This window comes from Protopterus annectens, chromosome 3.part1, assembly GCF_019279795.1.
Source record: "Protopterus annectens isolate FY-2018-M chromosome 3.part1, PAN1.0, whole genome shotgun sequence".
Taxonomy (NCBI): Eukaryota; Metazoa; Chordata; order Ceratodontiformes; family Protopteridae; genus Protopterus; species Protopterus annectens.
This window is the reverse complement of record NC_056732.1, coordinates 284,325,130-284,345,796: the sequence shown is the minus strand read 5'-3', so window position 1 is coordinate 284,345,796 and position 20,667 is coordinate 284,325,130. Positions and strand designations below refer to the sequence as shown.

At 40.6% G+C, this 20,667-nt stretch overlaps 1 protein-coding gene across 1 annotated transcript in view; it reads right to left on the bottom strand.

Moving 5' to 3' along the window:
* TMEM106B (transmembrane protein 106B) overlaps positions 1–20,667 on the bottom strand; it is a 913,836-nt gene that overhangs the window by 635,343 nt on the left and 257,826 nt on the right. The window lies entirely within an intron of this gene.

Genomic DNA, 20,667 nt, shown 5'->3' with positions numbered 1-20,667 from the left:
TTAAAGAAAAAGTTTTTTTAAAAAATTTTGCAAAAAAAATTAAAAAAAAAATTTTTAAAAAAAAAATTTTTGTTAATCCCACAATAGCATTTGTTTCGGGTTCTTTTAACTGCGTAACAGCTCTCAGAACATGTTATGCCTCTTGAGATCTAAGCATTTGAGAGATATTTTGCATGTAGAAAGGTGAATGCAATGTAGGTAATGTCTTAGTCCACTATGTGTAAGGCTAAGGCTGTAAAAGAAAAAGACGTTTTAGTTGTGGATAGAGTTAGGACAGCAGTTCCTGTCATGTAAAAATGTGCATTTCAAAGAAGTATTATGTTCTTTGAGGAAATGGTTAACTTTGTAAAATCTGCTTTTATTAAAAAAAAAAAAAACCCCAAGTCTGACATGAATTTGTCCAAGCTTAATGATAAGCCCTAACCTAAGTATGTAGCTGCACCTGCCAAAAAGCAGACAACGGTTCCAGCAGAAATAATCTGTTTTACATTTGCTAAAAGGTGAGTAGTGCCTAGTCAGTAGCAGTAATGTACCTCTAAACCCTATAAGTCAGCCTGTTACTAAGCAAGGATTTGTCCATGGAAATTGACAATGCTAAGTTAAGTACTACAGCTGTGGAATAAGTCTTCTGTCATTATGTTGCTGTTAAAATTACAACAAAATGAATATTGTCGTAGGAGAAAAGAAATGCAAGGATTGTTAGAAAATTTTACAAGCACAAACGTACTGTTCTAAAAATTGAAGTAATGTCCATGCAAAATGGGATAAGAAAGAGAGTACCCTAAATGCAACTTTTTCTTGATAAAATGTTACACTCAGTAGCTGTAGTGCCTGATTTAAGTCATGATGTGATTAATGTTCAAAGCTGGGAGAGAGAGAGAGAAAACCCAAAGAGTGGACCAGAACACTTTCTTCTTACCTTTCTTTATTAAACAAGATATTTTCGGGTACACAGCCCCATTATAGATAAAGCTGTGGAATGAGAAACCTCAAAAGGATTAAGATTTTGATATGGGAGGAATGAATAGGTAAATCTGACCCTTATTAGAAGAATCCAGTAGGTAAGGCTATAAAAGTAGGCAGAATAAAAGGGTACCAGAAAGTAGCCTGTATTTTAAGCATATACCACAGAAGGTTCTGTAAGTTAGAATAATGAAGGCAATCAATGTAAAAACTAAGACACCCGGGTAATAGAGGGTCAGAAGGGAACAGGTGAATATCGTGTTGGACAAGAAGAAAGAAAAGAAGCCAACCAGCATGCTAAGCTTTCCTTTGTTATATCTGAGCAGAGAATTTAAGGGTAGAATGTGGAGGACCATTTCTGAAGCAGGAACTAGTAGCAAGCCAGATAAAAAAAACTGTTTTTGAGTTGCTCTCTCTAGATGAGGAGTTAGATGATGGAGAGGATAGTGTACTTTTTTTTGGGGTAGAGGATTACACTACCTGTTTCATACCAGTATAGTGGAGGAGTAATAGTCTTCCAGTAAGCCATATCAGCTTCAGAAAGGCTTGGTATGAACATAATTTGCTGAGTAGAGGCTGACCAAAGAAAGAGAGCAGATACTGAACCAGCTATTAGCACCAGTGCCTTTAGAAGTCCTTCTATTCTCATGTTGCAGTATTCTTCACCTTAAGGAGTTGCTGCCTGCAGCACTGGACATCCGGCCAGTATACCAAAGTCTTGAGAGCAGGGGTCGATGTATGTAAAGCCATAAACTGATGCTGGCTATATATGTGATGCCTGCACATACCCAATTCAGAACGTTTCTGCTGCAGTGTGTTTCAGACATCCGATCGCCAGCTCCAGTAATCCGGGATTTATTTGACTTCAGCCATTTGTTTTCGACGCTCCGGCTGTCCACTTTCAGATAAGTACCCTTGTGGGTTTTTTTCTTGTTTTTTTCCTTTTTAGATGCAGGTCATCTAAAAAGGGGAAAGGGGTGCTTTTGGAAGACAAATTCCTCATAAGGACATACACAATCAGTGTTTATTCTGTTTAGGGGCAGGTCACGGCTACAAGTCCTGTATATTTGCCAATTTTTTTCCCCCAAAAACCCCTTAAAGCCATTTGTTGGCTTTAAATCTCTATTTGGAGAATCAGCAACTTCAACGCGGGATCTGGGATGGAAGGTGGGGGCACCTCCCCCGGCTGCCAAGGAGGAAGGCTAAAAATTAGGCCCGCCAGGCTGGGCCTCAGGACTCTGGTGAGATCCTCGAGGCAGTGTTGGCCCAAGATTGCTCGGACTTTGGATGCTTCCTGTTACTGGGAATTGAAATGGAAGCTGGTGCAGCGGGATCCAGATGTCCCCTGAGGCTTTACAACCATCAGCTCCATATGGTGAGGGGGAACCCCCGGCTCATGGCATCGGGGGGCCTTCTACTGCTTTGCCATCCATTCCAACGCAGCACCCAGGCCTACTTCTGTTCCTGCTCTTTCCACCTCTTTAAAAAAGGGAAAAAAAAGGAAAAACACAGGGCTAAAGTTCCTACTACAGCTTGGGAGACCTTTTCCCAGACTTTATTTAAGGCCTTTTAGGTACTCCAGACCCAGATTCCCCAGTGAGGCCAACCACTTGTTTAAAGGAAGAATCTGAGGAAGACTATTCCTCCTCAGATGAATCCCTGACATATAGTTCTCAGATTGAATCCCTTAAGGATTTTGCTACTCCTGAGGAAGAAGAGAAACCCTCACTCCTGACTCCCCAGGAGAAAATTTCTCCTTTGGGGACACTTTTTCCCCTACTTAGGCAGCATTTTAAGTGTGATGCCTCAGATGTTTCTGAGACCAAAAAAAGATATTTTGAACTCCTGCAGATGGAGCAGCCCTCACCATTTGCAGTTCCTCCTTTACTTCCAGCTTTCCATGATGCCTTCTTAGCTGCTTCCCAGAGCCCAGAGTCGCAGCTTCCTGCTGACAAGAGACCAGACAGATTTTTACAAAGTGTCTAGAAAGGAGCAGTATCTTTTTAAGAATCTGCCAGCAGATCCTGCTGTTATTGCAATTTCAGATGACAAGTTTTCAAAGCAACTACCTTTTTCTTCTCTTTTTCCCATGGATAAGGATAGTAAATTTATGGATAGGTTGGAGAAGAAGGTATATACTTCTTCCACTTTGGCCATAAGAGCAATTAACTGTCAAACTCATATGGCCAAGTTTTCTCTGGATTCCCTGACCAAGAACTCTACTTTGCTGTCTGACATGCCTGACTCACCAGTCAAGCTGGACACCCTTCTGAACATGGTATCCCAGGTGACTAGACATTCAATCAGGTGCAGCTGAGATGCTGTTGAAGCCTCTCCCAAATTGCCTGCATCTGGTTCTGTGTTAAGGAGGTTCTTATGGGTGAGACTCCAACCTTTGCCCTTGGATGCCCAAGCGAAATTGTTACATGCTCCTTTGGTTAAGTCAGCACACTTTGAGCCCTCTGCAGAGATACTTGAGTCACTGCAGGAAAAGGAAAATACTTGCAGAATCTAAAACATTTACTGGTGTCACTGGTTCCCAGATTCCATAGGAACTACCCCCAAAAAACCCCGCTTTGTTAAAGGCAGTCTTCCCATTCCTCCGTTACTCATTCCAGGGGACAAAACAACCTAGGAAACCATCCACTCCTAGATCATCATCTACGCAGCACCTTCATCCTTTCAGAGGCAGTCAGACCCAGATAGAACTACTCCACTGTGACTGTCTTCCCCCCACCTTTTCCCCTCTCTCCCCCGCAAGCCTATCCCTACCCACCTGGTAGAAAATTACCATGGGCAGGTGGGTGCTCTCCATCATCAAAAGAGGATATTTCATGACTTGGTGGGAAACTCCACTATTCCAGGAGTTCCACAGCCTCCTTCCAGTCAGCTTTCACTATTCCCCACCACAACTCCTCTGTCCGGGCACTATAGAAGTAGTACCCAAGATCAGTTAACCAAGGGGTTTTACTCCAGGATGTTTTGGTTCCAAGAAATGATGGTCCTTGAGACCCATCCCCGACATATCCTTCCTCAGTCTCTCCCTCAAGGTGGCCTTCAAAATGCTCATTTAGTTTGTTTATTTCTTCAATAACTTTCTTGTCCATAATATTTTCTTTATTATTATGTTTATAAGAGTCCTAGTTTACTTTGAATATCTAACAATCACCCCTTATCCCAAGATTTCCTTTTGTTATTATACCATCTGATACTTTGTCCATATAGATATGGATTTTTAAAGGCATCCCAAACATAGACAATGGAGACTTCAGTGAGATATTATTTATGTCTAGAAAATGTTGTACTTCTGAAAGTATATGATGCTTTATAGTCTATAGTCTTTAGCTGAGTTAAGTATGCTGGTATCCTTTTTTGATCTGAACATTATGAGTATTTTTTTATCATGAATTCCAAAACAATTGAGTTATGATCAGATATAGGACATGAAATGATTTTTGGAATTAATTAAATCTGTTACCATCTGGTTAGAAATAAAGACCCTATCTATTTTTTGAATAAGTTTTGTATCTGTTAGAAAAAAAGGTTAATATGGTAATGATTTTTGACTCTATCTGATTATTAATATCATTCAAATGATAAGAATTAGCAAAATCATTTAAATGTTTTGGTATTAGATGTAATTCTTCTTTTTCTTTATAGTGAGTAGTATCCTTTCATGTAGTATACAATTAAAAATCACTCAGCTAAAATAATATCCCTACAGAGAATGATATGATCTTATCAATATGATGTTTCTGTATTAATACCAATTCCAGGTATCCAATATGCATTAATTACCAAGTGTAAGTCTTCCCATTAATTTGTATTGTAACCATACAAAACATTCCTTTGTCATCCTGATAAGACTTTAATGGTTTTAGGAATGGGCATACTTTTATTCCATAAAATAGCTAATTCTCTTTTTTTTCTGAGTGTGCTCTGAACTAGCAATACTGTATATGCTTATTGAGTGAAGCTGGTTTATCAATATCTTTTCAAGAGATGGGTTTCTTGCAGGAAGACTAGATTGGCCTTCAGGTAGATTAATGTATCTTATTAGGCTTTGCTCCCTTTTTATTAACGGATTATTCAATCCATTAATGTTTAAAGAAATTCCTTTTAAAGATGTCATTTGGCATTTCTTAAAACTCAAGAAATCTTATGATCTAAATAACAAATAACAAGATAAATAATGTTACATCTCTCCCTCTTTTAGGTGTACCTTTAAAATGTGTAGCTGTATTTATTAAATCTCTTATGGATTTTGTATAGGATTCAATTTTGTTTGTAGTGACAATGAGTGTACAAAATATATTGTGGATGTCAAAACTATATACATGTAACAATGAACAAGTGAAAATAATGTAAGGATTAAACCTTGCATCCTGCCTGGAGTTGAAAACTCCAACTTAGAAACAGTATTTACTACTCAAGTTAACCCCTACCCTAAGCAGCAGTACCTCAGCTACCACCTTTTATCAATTTAATACTAGTTATATTTAACTGAGGTTAACAGTTTTCAATTCAATTATCAATGTTATCAAGACAAAACTACACATTTGGTAAAACACAGCATCATATAAACTAAAATAAACTTTTTTTTTTTAAAAAAACTGTTCATACTATTATGTAGATCTATGTGTAATATATAACACTTGTATTCTAATAGCATTCAAATAATCTTAATGTTTAGAAATCAAGAGGAGAGAAAATTTATGTTCTAATATTCATTTAAATCAAAAACTTTGGGTAATATGATTCAGTCATTACATGCATTAAGATGCATCTATTTTCTGTCATGTGAATTCTATCAACAGTTTCCAAAAAAATCTTGAATTGTTTGTACATGAGCATTTACTTAAACTCATTATTGTCAATAGAGTAAAATATTGTATTCATAAAAGTATTATAAATCATATTGCATAGTTATGTAGATTCTCAGCCTCCAAACACCTGCGTTATTACCTAAAAAAAGCCATCACACACATAAACACAGACACACACACATACGTATACACACACACACATATACACACACACATACGTATACACACACACATACGTATACACACACACATACGTACACACACACACATACACACACACACACACACATACATATACACATATACGTATATACAGCCTTTTTACACACATACACACACACACACACACACACACACACACACACACACACACACACACACACACATATACACATATATATATATATATATCTGATCTCACTGGAGTTGCGTCTTTGTAGAGCACTATCCTACTTGCTGTCCCTAGAATAAATCTGTCTGCTTTATACAAAATAATGCACAGCAAACACATATTAGTAACCAGATTTTACAATCATGCTAACCTACTGCTTTAAAATATATCACATGACATTTCTTCCAGAATAGAGTTATAAGATTATTTATGCTTGTCAATCAGATGAATTAAATGAGTTATAGTAAAGTATATGTTTGGGACACAAGTTTTTAACACAGATTATTATGCTACTGTTAAGTAGATTTTCAAAAACATTTAAATAAATGTTTCATTTTCTATGCCTTCTAAAAATAAGATATTTACTTGCTACAAGAAACTACATCATCTAAACTCATCATAACTGGCTACACATTTTATGAATAGAGTATTTTTCCTGAATCTGTGGTGTGTCAGTGTGATAACCTTGTCAATGTTTATACTAACTGCTTTCAGTTTCTCTGTGAAAATTCTGTGAGTGTAGTTACTTGAAGCTTCTGAAAACTCATGGACACTGTGCATGAGACAGCCCACATCAGATTGTCTCCTTAACATTTTGGCGGAAACTTATTAAAACTTGTGTAAACATTCATTTTGTCAATAGAGAAAATATTGTATTCATAGAAATTATTATAAATCATATTGGATAGTTATGCAGATTCTCAGAAGTGCCCAAAAGCGATCACACTCACACACACACACATACATACACACACACACACACACACACACACACACACACACACTCACACATATATATATATATATATATATATAAATATATATATATATATATATATCTGATCTCACTGAGTTGTTGTCTTTGTAGAAACACTATCCTACTTGCTGTCCCTACGTGAAGAATAAATCTGTCTGCTTTATACAGAATAATGCACAGCAAACACATATTGGTAACCAGATTTTACAATCATGCTAACCTACTGCTTTAAAATATATCACATGACATTTCTTCCAGAATAGAGTTATAAGATTATTTTTCTTATGTTTGTCAATCAGATGAATTAAATGAGTTATAGTAAAGTATATGTTTGGAACACAAATTTTTAACACAGATTATTATGCTGCTGTTAAGTAGATTTTCAAAACATTTAAATAAATGTTTCATTTTCTTTTTATAGCCTTCTAAAATAAGACATTTACTTACTACAAGAAACTACATCATTTAAACTCATTATAACTGACATATTTTATGAACAGAGTATTTTTCCTGAATCTGTGGTGTGTCAGTGTGATAACCTTGTCAATGTTTATACTAACTGCTTTCAGTTTCTCTGTGAGAATTCTGTGATTTGAAGATTCTGAAGATTCTGAGGGTAACTCAGGACATTGTGCATAAGACAGCCCACATCTCAGATTGTCTCTCTTAACATTTTGAGGAAACTTATTAAAAACTAGTGACAAACATTCATTTAGCAGTGTAAATGCATCTAAACATGACAGAACCTCCACAATGTATTCCACAGATCATCACAGCCTCTATGCAAGTGAAATTAAACTCAAAATTACCAACAAGCAATAAAACTCAGCATTCTTCTCCCAACTCAATTTTCATACAAATCTTATTATTCACTGTGCCCATACAGTCAAAGCATTTCTATATATTAATAAAGAAAAGAAAAAGAGAGTAGAAATAAAAGGGAGTAGGCAGAAATAAAAATGTAAGAGAAAGCTGTAAGAAGTATATACAATGGAATGTTACTTATTGTTTATATTAATAGAGTTAAAAATAAAACATATTATTTACTCTTATTTAGTTCTGATTATTATTAGTTAAAGCATGACAGATTATTTACAAACAAGCATAAGCAGTATAATCAAGAAAGTATAATTAGAAATAGCATTTGAAGAACTTATAAACTTTTACAAGAAATAAATATGTTATTATTCTATTAATGATATTTTCATTACTGTTCTCCCCTCCCCTCCCCACCCTTTACCCACTACATAATCTAAATAGAATGTCATTGTTTAAACAAAGAAAATAATAAAAGAAGAAGGAAAAAAAGATAAAGATAAAAAAATTTATCAAATTACTAACCTTACTTTTTCACACAGTAGAAAGAAAAACAAATCCAGTCACAACTGCCATTAAATCCTCAGGCATTTTGACTGGTTATGAAACAAAACATTTCTTTGCACATAGAGAATAACTTTGATTAAAATCTTTTCCAAAATATTTGTGGCTTTCTGGAAATGCAGGAACTATATTCAAAAGATTAATAATGAACTAAAATGATGAGAGAGAAAAAAACATATAACAAATCATTTGTTTTTATTCTCTTCTTCTTCTCTGAAGTCTTCCAGGAAGCTGTTGCCAATCTCTTTAGTCAATGAACTAGCCCATTCCATTTCTTCTATTTTATCAAAATCTTTTTTCTTTGACAAACAGTAAAGCAGAGTCTAAATCATCGAAGACCTTAGGACCATCAGGAAGGAAGATTTTAAGCTTGGCAGGAAACAGAAGGTATGTTTTAAACTGTGCTTTTTTAAGCTCCCTTATTAGTGGCAGAAAAACTTTTCTAGCAATTACCATGGAAGAATAGTCATTGTCAAAACGCATAGTTGTCTCATTAACTTAACAGGAGCTTTAGCCCAAGCAGATTTAAGAACCATCTCTTTATCAAAAGATGATAGAAATCTAACTATAACTGATCTAGGATAGTTTTGTTAGAGTTAGTATTAGCTATAGATCTACGTGCTCTCTCAATACCAAAAGAGAATGCTTCTGGTAAATCTAAGTTTTAGGGAGCCATGTTGTTAAAAAGAAGTAATATTGTTACCTTCAATATTTTCTGGCAGTCCAAAAAATCCTAATGTTATTGCGCCTAGATCTATTTTCCAGGTCATCCAGCTTTGTTTGTAAATGTGTATTTTGTTTCAGCAGAAACTCAATGTTGATTTCCTCTTCTTGTATTTTTATTTTCCATGTCATTCACAGCTTCTTCTATGCCTGTCATCTGGATCTTCGTTGTTGCAGGTCCATATGTAACAAGTCTATTTGTTTTGTAGTTTTTTCTATGAAAGTGTCTATTTTAGTATCCATTTTATCCATCTTAGCAGTAAGTTGTTGGACTATAATTATCAGAGACTGAAGTTCTTTCTTGATGCTGGAGTCTTGAGAATTTGTCTTACTGGAACTCATTTCAGACTGATAAACTGACAGGAAAATTTCCAAAGTAATTTCTGACAGGAATATTATTAAGATTTCCTTTCTTTTTAGATATAGTTCAAGAACTATATAAAACAAACATATTTAGAAAGAAAATTACTTCAAGAATTCATTTTTTAAGTAATTAATTCCTGTCAATGTAATGAAATTGGTGGAGCTGAAGAAATCTGCTGCTATCCTGTGTTCATCCTTGGCCACGCCCCCTCAAAGCTCTGAATGTTCTGAGAACAAGGAAATGCAGGATTTATTGCATGCAGCTGAACAAGTGGGAAAGCATACTTTACAATGTGGTTTGGATTCATTAGAGGCTTCTTGCAGAGCCGCAGTTACAGGTTCTGTCATTCGAAAGCATGCTTGGTTAAAAGAACAGAGTTTACCTGATTATGTTAAAGCAAAATTATTGGATGCTCCATTACAGCATGATACTTTGTTTGGTGTTAAGGCAGAAGAGGTGTTAAAGAAAATGGAGGATAAAGCAAAGTCAATGCAGAGACAGTAAAAGGATTTCTTACAGGTTCAGCCACCTAGATTTCGCAGGAATTGGCCTTCTAAAAATTGGTCCTTTCCAGTGTCAGACAGGCCACAAAGAGGCAGATTACAGACGCTCCAGAGGCAGATTTCAGCCCCAAGACTCATACAGACATAAACAATGGGGTGCTTCAGCCCCCAAAGGCGGAGAAGACAAATCACAACCTTATAAGAAACAGTCCCAATGACTTTCCTGTACAAATGCCAAGCACTTGCTTGGCAGCACCCTTAGGGGGAAAACTAGCACTTTTCTCACAAAATTGGCACATGATCACCCAGGACAAATGGGTACTGAATATTGTTTCTCAGGGTTACAGGTTCCACTTTCACACCCTACCAAGGCCAAAAGGTATGCCAGACCTGCCACGCAATCAATGGGCAGAGGCACAAAATAAATTTCTGCTCTCATGGACATGAGGGCTATTCAAAGTACCACAGCAAGAGCAGGAGAAAGGATTTTACTCAAGGCTTTTCTTGGTACCCAGAAAGGACAAAGCCTGGAGACCAGTACTGGACCTGTCTATTCTAAATACTTTCCTGGACGTTCCAAAATTCAAAATGTTGACACTGCAGCAACTTCTACCCATGCTGGGCAAGAAGGCTTGGCTAGTTTGGACCTCAAAGAGGCATACCTGCATGTCCCAATCAGACAGTCTTGCAGAAGATACCTCAGATTCATAGCTGGCTCAATGCATTACCAATTCTTTGCAGTGCCCTTTGGCTTATCTACTGCGCCCAGGGTCTTCACAAAATGCCTGGCACCAGTAATTGCATTTTGCAGACAAAAAGAATTCAAATATATCCCTACTTGGACGACTGCCTTATTCAAGCAGAGAGCAAGGACATTCTGCTAAGGCATCTGGCATTTGTAAAAAGATTACTAATTTGCCTAGGGTACACAGTAAATGAAAATAAATCAAAACTAGTGCCCTCTCAAGAGATAATATTCCTGGGTGCAAGCTTAAATACAGCTGCCAGATGGCTTATCTCACGCCAGACAAACAAAGGGCAACTGACTCATTACTTTAAGCGATGGCAACAAAGTCCCAGCTACCTGCAAGAAAAATTCTGCAGACTTTGGCTCATGGCATCCTGCTAATTCCATATGCAAGACTGCATATGAGGAAGCTACAATGGTATCTAAAAGTGATGTTCATACGTGCAACAGCTGCAATCATAACAGATGGGTTATCCTGCGATCAGGTGGGTCCTCTGGGTCGGTCAATTCCAAAGTCTAGGTCTGGCTGGTTGTCATCGCTTCTTCTGACGTCAGTGCGGGGGTATAAAAGAGCCAGCCGACGCCATCTTCTTCAGTCTTTCTTGCCGCGGGTGCCTGCTTGAAGCAGTTCGCAAGTGCCGGGTCGCCAGCCAGCTCCTGAGATTTACAAAATATTTCAGCCAGTCTTCTTTGAAGCTAAGTACCCGTTAGAAACTTTTTCTTTGCCCTCACCGATGTGTCAGACAAAATTAATAATTGCATTTCATGTGGGAAGCAAATACCGCATAAGGATTTCCACTCTTTCTGTATTCCTTGCTTAGGCTCAGACCACACGCTGCCTCTGCTCGCCGCGTTTTTGTGCTAGATTCAACAAATGCACTATTAAACGCGTGGGCGAGGAGTTCGCCATCACTATTTTGGTAAAAATTTAATTATATTATGTAGGTGGATACTCCGACTCAGTTTTGAGTAAAGGCCAAAGATAGGGACCGACATCATAGGCTCTGACTTCTACTGACACCACGCTAAGGCCGACTACCAGTTCCCGGTTCTCAGCAGGTGCCCTCTAAGCCCTGAGTACGATGACGGTACTTTTACCAGTGTCTTCTGTGCGAGGTTAGGCTTTCCTTTGCCCCCATTCTGACTACAGATACCACGGCCACTCTTGGCGGGAAACTGAGTTTAGACAGGCCTGCCATTTCTCAAGGTGTCTTCAGGCCTTCCTCCTTCTCTATTAAGGCTTTCACAAAAATCTAAAGCAGCCATGAAAACTAAAAACAAGGGACCACAGGACCCCTCTCAAGGCCCCATGCCTAAAAACAGATGCTCAAAATGGCTGAGGATTTGATTACTCTTATCAGGATGTCCTTCAAGGATGCATCTGCAGTCCTTACAAATGGGTTGTCCTGTCGTGTCAGGCAGCCAATCTTTGATTCCAAAGTCTGGGTCCGGCTTCTCGCACTTCACCCGACGTCATTGCGGCAGTCATTCGGGTAGAAAGGCATCAGCGGACGCCATTTCTCAGTCTTTCTTGCCGCTATTGGTCAAGCAGAAGCTGTTCGCAAGTGCCGGTCGGTCAGATCCAGAGATTACTACTACCGAATACTACTTGAAGACTTCTATAAAGCTAAGTACCGTTGCTAGACTCTTTCTTGCCTCAGCCGATGTCAGAGAAAGTTAATAACTGTTTATCTTGTGGGAAACAAATACCTCATAAAGATTTCCACTGCATACATTGTTTAGGCCCAGACCACGCGTAGCAGCTTGTTCAGCCTGTGCTTCTTTTAACCGGACGCTTAGACGCCGCCGGACTTTGCTGAACAGATTTTCGCTCCGATTTTGCCTACATTATGCCGTCAGATCCTCCGACCAATGCAAATTACCAAAAAAAGAAAGGACCCGACATTGCTGTCCGCGGTTTGGCCCGAAACCTGTTAAATTGAGAGTGTCTCGGTTTCGACGAAACCGAGCAAGCTGTTCTTTCTTCTGCTGACAACTTGCCTTCTACGGGGCCTCTTCTAACCTGGTAGAAGGCTTCTGAAATCCAACCTTCTGCTGCGATTTCCAGGATTTATCAGACACCATACCCTAGATATTTCTACCCTGCACGTGGAGCTGCTAGGCCTCCTCCAGCTATGTCTATAAAGGCCTTTAACAGGGCTAAAGCAGCCAAAGCATCAAACCTGTGCCTGCCAAGGCCCCATCTCACAGGCCCAGCACCAGCTCCCATATGCTTTCTTTGGCAGAGGATCTCATCTCTTTAATTCGTGGAGCCCAGCCTCATCCAGACAGGGCCTCTCTCCCTCCTCCAGAAAAGAGGCCTAGAGCAGAGCCCCCTGAGCCAGTAGCCACGGATGACTCCTCTGATGACTCAGATCATACAGATCCTCCTGAGGCTTCTTATTCTCCTTACGAAGACTCTGATGCTGAGGAGTCCATCCCTTCAGCCTCTCCTCCTGATGAATTTTCCTTTGGGGAAACCTTGCATGCTATGAGGGAACAATTCCAGTGGCAGGGCCAGGATTCCTCAGACTCTAGAAAAAGGCTTAGGACCTTTCTACACTTGCCACAGCATAGGCCTTTAGCTATACCTCCAGTTCTATCTGTTGTTGATGATGCATTTAATGATGCTTGCACTGCTCCTAATCCTTTACCTCCGGCCCCTGCTAAGCCCGATAGGTACTACAGGGTCCCGGACACTCATCACCACTTATATAAGGCTCCTTTTGCAGACCCAGAGACTATCTCCCAGGGCCCTAAAGCTGTAGCAGCTACTTCTTCTAAAACCCTCCCTCTGAAAGGGAATCCAGGTCCTTAGAGAGATGGGGTAAAAAAGTTTACACCTCTCCTACTTTGTCAGCTAGAGCTTTGAACTGCCAATTTCATATGATTCAATATCAAGAGTTTATGCTTGACCAGTTGACTAAAAAGCTGTCCTCAGAAGAATCTTTAGATAAAAAGTATGTTCAAGAAATGTTACATAACATACAGCAGGTTAGTAACCATTCTTTAAAAATGTGGCTATGATGCACTGGAGGCTTCCTTTAGATCAGCCATGACTGGCACAGTTATCAGGAGGCATGCATGGTTAAAAGAACAGGCATTACCAGACCATGTCAAAACTAAGCTTTTGGATGCACCTATGGACAAGGTCAATTTATTTGGTGCTCCCGCACAGCAGGTACTAAAAAGATGGAAGAGAAAGCAAAATCTGTGCAAACAGTGAAAGATTTCATACAAGTTCAACCTCCAAAGGTTTAACAGGAACTGGCCCTCCAAGAATTGGTCCTTTCCGACTCCTCTAAAGGCACAAAGAGGCCAGGAATAGGCGCTCTAGAGGCAGAAACCAATCCAGGGGGTGCCTACAGGGTGCGCCAGTGGCAGGGTAACAACCAACGAGGCAGGCGGATACAGCCACCACCATACAACTCAATCACAGTGACTTTCGGGTGGCGCCAAACCAGGGAACAACTAGAAGCACCCTTAGAAAGCTAACATTATTTACAAGAAAATGGCACTGCATTACAAGAGAAAATGGATTTTGCAGACTATAGACAAAGGTTACAGGTTCCATTTCCACACTACCAGGAAAGAGAGGAATGCCAACTCTACCACCTTCTCAAAGGACAGAAGCTCTAAAACAAATATCTCAATTATTAACAATGAGAGCTGTGGAAAAGGTACCATTTATGGAGCAAGGAAAGGATTTTACTCCAGGCTCTTCCTGGTACCAAGAAAAGAAACAAATGGAGACCTATTCTAGACCTGTCCGCTTTAAACACATTCCTCATTGTTCCAAAATTCAAAATGCTGACCCTACAGCAGCTTCTTCCATGCTGGGCAAGGAGTCTTGGCTGGTAACTCTAGATCTCAAGGAGGCATACCTGCACGTCCCCATAAGACCAATTTGCAGAAGATACCTCAGATTTCTTGCAGGATCAGAGCATTATCAATTCTCAGCATTGCCCTTTGGCTTATCTACTGCTTCAGAGTGTTCACGAAATGCCTGGCATCAGTAATCGCTCATTGCAGACTTCAGGGAATTCAAATCTATCCCTACCTGGACGACTGCCTGATACAAGCGGACAACAAAAACAAACTAACAGAAGACTTACAGAGAGTCACCTACCTGCTGCAAGCCCTGGGATATACAATCACAAAAGTCAAGGCTGATTCCATCCCAAAGAATAACCTTTCTGGGTGCAGAACTGGACACATCAAAACAAATGGCATTCCTAACTGCAGAAAAGAAAGAGCAACTTCCTCTCTACTTCTTGGCATTAATAAAGCAGAGCCATCTAACTGCAAGAAAAGTGCTTCAAGCTCTAGGCTTCATGGCATCCTGCATAATACTGGTACGTCATGCCAGGCTGCATATGAGAAGCTTACAGTGGTACCTAAAGAATTTGTGGTCTCAGCACAAGCACAGCCTAGAAACCAAAATTACAATGATCCCATGCCTGAAGCAAGAGTTCTTATGGTGGGCTCAGGCCTGTCAATCAAACACAGGACTGCCCTTCTGCAAAGTCAACAAGACAAACCATCACGACAGATGCCTCAGACCTCGTTGGGGCACACATGATGGACAAGTGCATTCAAGGCCTATGGACTCAAGACCAGCTGCATCTGCACATAAATCTAAAAGAAATGATGGCAGTAAATTGGCAATCCAGGCATTCAGACCTTTTCTCCAAGAAGGCCAGTTGATGATAAGGACAGACAACACCACAGTTATGTGGTACATCAACAAACAGGGAGGCACACACTCATACCCTCTATGCCGGCTGGCACAGGACCTATGGGATGTGGCTCTGAGCTACAACATTTAGTTACAGGCAATTTATGTACCAGGAAGGAAAACATTCTAGTAGACATATTAAGCAGAACTACAACAGATGCCACGAATGGATGCTGCATGCGGACATCTTCAAAACCATCACAAGAGAATGGGGTGTACCACAAATAGACTTGTTTGCATCCCCTTTCAATCACCAGTTGAAGAAATTCTGCACAAGGACTTTACCACCCACTTGCTTGGAAGGTGGACTCTATCCTTCAGTTGGAAAAACCTGACAGCATCGCATTCCCACCACTTCCTTTGATGCACAAGGTGCTTCTCAAGATCAAAGAGGCGTCCGAGGATCATTCTGATAGCCCCAGACTGGCCAAGACAACATTGGTATCCACTGCTGGAGGAGCATGTCCTGGGAACAAATATGGACACTGCCCTGATCCCATTACTGCTGACACAGAACAACTACAACATTCTGCATCCAAACCTAAAACTCTGCAGCTAACTGCCTGGAACATTACATAGCAGCAATTAACACAAATTTATCCTAAAGGGTTAAAGACATAATCCTGGAGGCTCGTGAGACCTTCAACAAGAAAGAATTATGCAGCAAAATGGAAAGATATCTCATCTGAGTACTGCAAAGGGGCAAGATGTGACACTGGTGAACATAGCCAACATCCTGGAGTACTTGCGGGAGCTCTACCATACAGGCCTGTCCTATTCCTCCATCAAGATACATGCCTCAGCTATTTCAGCAGAATACAGCTTGATCCTCCTGTCTTCTCTCCTCTGCTCACAGTTTCTGAGAGGAATTAAAAATGTAAAACCTCCCAGGAAACCTCCATTGCCAGCATGGGACTTGAACTTTGTGCTAGAAAAACTGACTCTACCTCCTTTCGAACCAGCAGCTACAGCAGAATTGCAATACTTATCCTGGAAGACTGCTTTCCTGCTGGCTATAACTTCAGCAAGAAGGGTCTCTGAACTACAAGCATTAATGGCAGTACAACCCTTCCTGATCTTCCATCAAGATAGAGTGTCCGTGAGGACAAATCCTACATTTATGCCTAAGGTGGTATCCAGAGTCTCTTTAAATCAGGCTATACACCTTCCTACATTCTTCCCCAATCCACAGAACAGGGGAGAAAAGCTCTTACATACCCTGGATGTACACAGACAATTACGCTACTACCTGGACAGGACAAAAAACAATAGAAAAACTGACCAGCTTCTGGTAGCATATGCAACAGGAAAAAGAAGGAAAACCAATTTCTAAACAGACAATCTCAAAATGGATAGGAAATTGCATTAGATTTTGTTACTCCTACCATGGAAAGAAAACTCCAGAGAACATCAGGCCTCACTCCACAAGGGCTACAGCCACTACCACAGCTTTCTTACGAGGAGGTGGCTACCAAGGACATTATAGAGGCTGCTACTTGGACCTCCGTGCATACATTTGCCAAACATTATAACTTACCTCTATACTTAGATCCCGTGCTGGTTTTGCCACTGCTGTGTTGCAAGGGATCCTGACTACACCATAATCTATTCTCATTTCCTCCTCCCTAGTTTAGTTATGGTATTCTACCCATTTGTAGAAGACTGCAGATGCATCCTTGAAGGACATAGTACAGTTTTGTACCTACCATAAATGTAGATGTCCGAGAGGAATGCATCTGCAGTCAGGATTACCCACCCTCCTTCCCTCTGAGGTAATTCTAGGTACTTACCAATCTTCAGCTAGCTTTGGGGATCTATTATGGTGTATTTGTTTGTATATATGTACACATACATGTTTATTTTGTGTGTTTGCTCTCTACTATTTGGAAGCTTTGGCATTTATCCAAATTCTAGCCATCCAAGAGGGCAACTGGCATCTGGGGCAAGAAACACTGAGGAAAATGGCGCCGCTGATGCCTTTATTCCAATGACTGCCGCAATGCGGGTGAAGTGCGACACCAGCGGGCCGGACTCCAGACTTGGTATCAGCGCCGACCGAGGGCTGCCTGACACAGGACAACCCATTTGTAAAGACTGCAGATGCATTCCTCTCGGACATCTACATTTATGGTAGGTACAAAACTGTACTTTCTCAACCCCCCTCGGACAAAAGGCCCAGATTAGAGGAAGACTACCCTTCCTCAGATCAAATCTATTACCTCTGAACATTCTGAGGACCAGAATATACATATTCTCCTTTGAAGACTCTGATGCAGAGGAGTCTATTCCCGGTCTCCCCTGAGGACTACTCTTTTGGGGAAACCCTACATACTTTGAGGGAACGCTTTCACTGGGAAGGCCAAGATTACTCAGATTACAAGAAAAGGCTCAGGGATTTTCTCTTGCTCCCCCAGCATAGGCCTCTGGCTATCCCTCCTGTCTTAGATATATTAGATGATGTGTACACAGAAGCCAGCCTCAACCCAGATTCTTTACCTCCAGCTCCTGTTAAACCAGACAGGTATTACTGGGTTCCTGATTCACACCAGTTCCTATACAAAAGCCATACTGCTAACCCAGAAACTATTTCACAGGGTCCCAAGGGAATTAAGGCCTCTACTGCTAAAACCCATTACCTTCAGAGAGAGATTCCCAGAGCTTTAGAAAGGTGGGGGAAAAGGTGTATACCTCGCCACTTTAACCATGAGGGCATTAAACTGTCAGTTCCATATGTTGGAAGTATCAACAGTTTTTGTTATCTCAGTTGAAAACAAAATGGTACAAATCCAGAACAACCAGATTTAAAAGAGTTGCAGGATTTTGTTTGCATGAAAGTGCAGAGCAAGTGGGTAAACATACCTCTGCAGTGTGGTTTTGATGCTTTAGGGAGGCCTCATGCCAGAGCTGCTGTTACAGGGTCTGTCATGCACGTGAACATAGCCTTTGGCTCAAGAGCAAACCGTATACCAGATCAAGTGTCAAAGCCTTAGGGGAAGAATTACTAGGTGCACCTCTTCAAAAGATGTATTGTTTGGTGTTAAAGCTGAGGGAGGTACTAAAGAAAATGGAGGAAAAGGCTAGGATCAATGCAAACAGTGAAAAAGATTTCACCTGCAGGTACAACCTCCCACGTTTCAGCAGAAACTGGCCTTCAAAAATTGGTCCTTTCCAGCATTTATAGGACATGACCTCAAAGAGGCAGATACAGGCCACCTGAGGGGTAGAGGGCAATCTCAAGGATCATTCAGGGGAGCCAGACAATGGCAAGCACCAACCCCAAGAGGTGGAGAAGATAGATCAGCAGATGATCATTCAGAGAAAAGCAGACACAATGACTTTCCCCTTTACCAAGCAAAGCTTTAATGGCGCCCAGCACCTTTCATTGGAGAACTGGCATTATTCTCAAAAAATTGGCATATTGTCACAAAAAGACAAATGGATTCTGGTTATTATAGACAGAGGCCTACAGATTTCCACTTTCACACCCTTCCAAAATGAGGAAGAGGGCATGCCAAACCTGCCACAAAACTCAAAGGGCAGAGGCACAAAAACAAATTTCAGCTCTCATGGACATGAAAGCTATTCAAGAGGAGGTACCTGCAAAAGAACAAGGTCAAGGGTTTTATTCCAGACTATTCCTGGTACCAAGGAAAGACAAAGATTACCCAGGAGACCTATTTTAGACCTATCCATCCCTAAACACATATTTACAGGTACCAAAATTCAAGATGCTCACATTACAGCAGCTTTATGCTTCCCATTTGCTGGGCAAGGAGTTTGGCTGGTAACATTGGACCTCAAGGAGGCATACCTGCATGTCCCTGTATCAGACAAGATTGCAGAAGATACCTCAGATTTCTTGCAGGTTCAACCCATTATCAATTCTCTGCATTGCCCTTTGAAAACATCTGCACCAGCGCCCAGAGTGTTTTACGAAATGCCTGGCATCAGTAACTGCCTTCTGCAGACTTCCAAAGGAATACAAATATACCCATATCTGGGCGGGCTGCCTGATCCAAGCGGACAGCAAGGACATACTTGAACCGACACCTGGCATTTGTAATAAAATTGTTGAACTTTCTGGGATACACAGTCAACAAAAAGTCGTAAAACTAATACCCTCTCAAACAATAATTTTTCCCTGGGTGTCAGCTTGAATACAAACACCCAGATGGCCTACTCCCACCTCCTAGACAAACAAGGGCAACTATCTCAATACTTCAGCGGAAATGGCAGCCTTCACCAGGCTGACTGCAAGGAAAGTCCTGCAGGCTCCTCTAGGATTCATGGCATTTTGCATCCTGCACCTGATCCCATGTGCAAAGCTGCATATGCCAGGAAACTTCAATGGTACCCAAAAAACTTCTATGGTACTCAACACAGCCACAGTTTGGAAACAATTATACCATGTTATTCCAGTATGTCTTTAAAAGGAATTTCTGTGGTGAGCTCAAGCATGCCAAAGAAACTATAGGTCTCCCTTTCTGCGCATAACTCAAGCAACTCAAATCATCACCAACAGACGCCTGACGGCCCCAATGCCTGGGGGGCACACATGACAGATCCAGTGCATTCAGGGGAAAATGGTCCCAAAAGAGAAGCACCTACACATCAACCAAAAGGAAATGCTAGCAGTGCAAAATCTGCGTATTATGGCCTTCCAAAGACCTACTGCATCTAGGCCAGCTATTGATAAGGACAGAACAACACCACAGTTGATGTGGGTATTTTTTATAAACAGGGGGAACTCATTTCATACCCCCTGTGCAGACTAGCCAAGTGACCCTTCTTTGAACACCTGGCTCTGGAATTTACAGAAATCCCAACTTCAGGCACAATTCCTGCCAGGGAAGGAAAACACACTGGCAGACAGCCTAAGCAGAAATATAAGGACAGATCCACACGAATGGAAGTTGCAATCCTCAAGTTTTTAGCAAAGTAAAAATAACTCAGGCATGGGGACAGCCAGACATAGATCTCTTTGCTACCCACAAAATTACTAATTGAAAAATTTTGCTCAAGGACCTATCATCCACAGGCCTGGAAAGTGTATGTACACTTTCTTTCAATTGGACAACATTGACAGTCTATGCCTTTCCTCGGCCTCTCCACTCTGCTGCCCAAAGTTCTATTAAAAGCCAGAGCAGAGAGGCGAAAATGATTCTCATTGCTCCAGACTGGCTGCCAAGACAACACTGGTATCACTCCTGAAGAGCCTGGCGACACTCCCACCATGGATCCTACCTCTAGTGCCTCTTCTGTTGTCCCAGCACA